Raw genomic sequence first — 3,630 nt, 5'->3', positions numbered from 1 at the left:
ATATATATATATATATATATATATAAAGAGGGCGCATGGCCTAGTAGTTATAGTGTTCTACTCATGATCTAGCAATCGGGACTTCAATTCCTAGACCGGGTGGTGCGTTGTGTTCTTAAGCAAAACACTTCATCTCACTTTGCTCTGCGATCACCTCGGCGCCTAACGTGTGGTACACCGTGCAGCTGTTCAGACAACGTCGGTTTGATGGAGAGAGTGAGCCAATGTGCAGCACGAACATTTGATCATTATAAACGAATCGTTTGTGCAGGTCGTTCGGCAAAAGCTGAAAACTAATACGTCGTCTTCGACGGGAGAATCTATCATTCATATATATATATATATATATATATATATATATATGTGTGTGTGTGTTTGTGAGTGGCTATTTTAAACTAAAGAAATTTTCTTATGCTCCTAGAGTTGTAGATGATTTTTTCTGGATATTGAATGATAAATAACCAGTTTGTCTGAAAGAAGAGCATGCAAAGAAGCTGAAAAAGACCAAAATCCACCCGATTAGGTAGATTTCACCTTTTATTTGTTGCTGTTGCAAGTTCTCGAGGTGTTTTAACCTTAAAACATATTTTGGCACAAGACTAAAAATATCTTATTAATTTTAAATTAATAGGCGCAGGAGTGGCTGTGTGGTAAGTAGCTTGCTTACCAACCACATGGTTCCGGGTTCAGTCTCACTGCGTGGCACCTTGGGCAAGTATCTTCTACTATAGCTTTGTGAGTGGATTTGGTAGACGGAAACTGAAAGAAGCCCGTCGTATATATGTATATATATATGTATATATATATATGTATGTGTGTGTGTATGTTTGTGTCTGTGTTTGTCCCCCTAGCATCGCTTGACAACCGATGCTGGTGTGTTTATGTTCCCGCCACTTAGCGGTTCGGCAATAAGAGACTGATAGAATAAGTACTAGGCTTACAAAGAATAAGTCCCAGGACTAAATGCGATGCTCCAGCATGGCCACAGTCAAATAACTGAAACAAGAAAAAGAGTAAAAGAGTAGTAAACTATCTTTAAATTTACAGAGCCATTCTTATTATCACCATCATTGTTTACGCGTCCACTTTTCTATTCTTTCATATGTCAGAGCTTATTGAGGCATATCTTTTTTACAGCTGGATGTCCTTGCTGTTGCCCGCCCTTACCTGTTTCCAAGCAAGGTAATATTTCCTTGTGACTAGATGTGTTGCACAAAACATTGAAAATTAATGATACTACTTGTGTAGCAATGACACTCACTTACAATTATTGCATGATGTCAAGACAAGGAAGCACAAACATATATACATATGTGTGTGTGACAGGCTTCTTTCAGTTTCCATCTACAAAACCCACTCACAAGGCTTTGGTTTGTAGTCTGTGGTGACTGTAGAAGACACTTACCCAAGGTGCCATGCGACTGGAATGAACTCAAAAAAGATTTGGTTGTTTTTGTTGTAGGTCAAGCAACCAAGTAGAGTCTTCCTCTTTAGCTTGATTCAATAGAAACACTGAAGTAATCTAAGGAGCATCAATATGGTCACTGCATGTAATACTAGAAATAATTACCAATTTTCCCTTTAAATCACTCCCCTTTTAAAAAAGGATCATATAAAACTACAATAGCTACTGTAGTATCAGAGACATAATAGTTGATTAAAAAAGACAGGATGGTCATCGTTGGAATGCATCTAATCCTAAGTTTCTTGAATTGACTGACCTGAAACTAAACAGCAACAACCCCAATAGGCAAACAACATTATATTCTCATCTTATCAGAGAACAAAATCATAAATTAAACATGTTTCTTATTGAGAACCATCTGTTTGTCAGTAGAAACATGATTTTCTTTGGTATTCAATTTATTTCTTCTAAGTTTTCTGGGTTTTTAATGTTAATTTTAACTGGTGTAGGCATTATGTTTCAAAAGAAAATATGTAATGATTTTGACAGGATCCAAATCATATATTTTCTAGGGACTAAGCAAATATTCTAATCATTATCTAATAACCGTGGGGGTGCAATGGCCCAGTGGTTAGGGCAGCGAACTCGCGGTCATAGGATCGCGGTTTCGATTCCCAGACCGGGCGTTGTGAGTGTTTATTGAGCGAAAATACCTAAAGCTCCACAAGGCTCCAGCAGGGGATGGTGGTGAACCCTGCTGTACTCTTCCACCACAACTTTCTCTCACTCTTACTTCCTGCTTCTGTTGTGCCTGTAATTCAAAGGGTCAGCCTTGTCACACTGTGTCACGCTGAATATCCCCGAGAACTACATTAAGGGTACACGTGTCTGTGGAGTGCTCAGCCACTTGCACGTTAATTTCACAAGCAGGCTGTTCCGTTGATCGGATCATCTGGAACCCTCAACGTTGTAAGCGATGGAGTGCCAACAACAGATATGATATCTAATAACCATTACCATTCTTACCTATATTCAGTCTATATATACTGGAAGTTCTCAGTATTATTGATTCTTTAGAAAGTGCATCACTTATTTATCCAGAAGTTGAACTGTATAACTTAGGACATATAGGGAATGAGTCATCCTTTGCTGGTCTGCCATATAGATGAAAATTCATACAAAGGAACAATAATTAATGTAAATTAGTGTTAATATTACATAAGTAACATAACTTGATGGATATAATTAATTATATCTAATAAGAATCAACATACACATATTTTGAGCTGATTTTTATTTGATGCATTTTGAATTCAGCAGCATTTTACATCCAATTTTCTATGCTCACATGAGTTAGACGTTTTTTTCTATAGTTGTGTTTTATGACTGGATGCCTTTCCTATCATCACCCATTTTAGTCATGTCTGATGATGTAGAGAGATGCAGTATATGTATTCTAAAACCAAGATGCACAGTATATTTTGAATGTGGAAAGTAATGTTGGTTTCAGATTTTAGCACAAAGTCAGCAATTTTCGTGAAGGGGATAAGTTGATTACATCAACCCCAGTACTCAACTAGTTCTTATTTTATCAACCCTGAAAGGATAAAAGGCAAAATTTGAACTCAGAAGACACACAAGATGTCACTAAGCATTTTACTCAGCATGCTAATAATTCTGCCAGCTGCCTTCGATGTGAAAAGATTAATATTGCTTTAGCTTTTTGTATTCAATTTTTAACTGTATTTTACAGCCACAATGCTAGTATTGTGAATTTTCTATTTATGCAACGACTCACTATTTGCAGTGATGTTGTAGTCTAAACTACATTTATTCTCAACTCAGGTGATTTGAATTTCTATACATTACAAAAATCTTTTTTTTTTCATTTATTAAACCAATCGTACAGACACAAACACACACATATATATATGTTAAAGTCTGTCATACCGGCCATGATGAAATACCACAAGGTATAGAAAATACGTATTCGCCTTTATATATTTCATCCTTTATATTGAACACTCAATATTTCATCTATTCAATAAGACATTCAATACTTTATTTCATAGTACCATCCATTTTTATTTTATATTATATATTGTATATTCCATATTCTATATCCCACATTGGTTTTGCAGGAATATAAATAAAACATAAAAAACAGACAGTGTTGGAACTCTTTTAAACAAAATAATATATTCCTCTATACACAATCCTACAAA

General features: G+C 35.7%; 1 protein-coding gene across 5 annotated transcripts in view; it reads left to right on the top strand.

The window, feature by feature from the left end:
* The window catches only part of LOC106883935 (eukaryotic translation initiation factor 2-alpha kinase 1), a 60,688-nt gene that overhangs the window by 8,607 nt on the left and 48,451 nt on the right, over nt 1-3,630 (top strand). Inside the window, exon 2 of one of the 5 annotated variants that reach the window (XM_052966642.1) lies at nt 632-711. The exons of the other annotated variants lie outside the window; for them this stretch is intronic. The gene's annotated coding sequence lies outside the window, so the exon portion shown is untranslated. The remainder of the gene's footprint in view (nt 1-631; nt 712-3,630) is intronic. 5 annotated transcript variants of the gene reach the window in all.

The sequence above is a fragment of the Octopus bimaculoides genome, chromosome 3 (genome assembly GCF_001194135.2).
Source record: "Octopus bimaculoides isolate UCB-OBI-ISO-001 chromosome 3, ASM119413v2, whole genome shotgun sequence".
NCBI lineage: Eukaryota > Metazoa > Mollusca > Cephalopoda > Octopoda > Octopodidae > Octopus > Octopus bimaculoides.
Note: the sequence above shows the minus strand (reverse complement) of the source record. Positions and strands in the feature narration are given on the sequence as shown.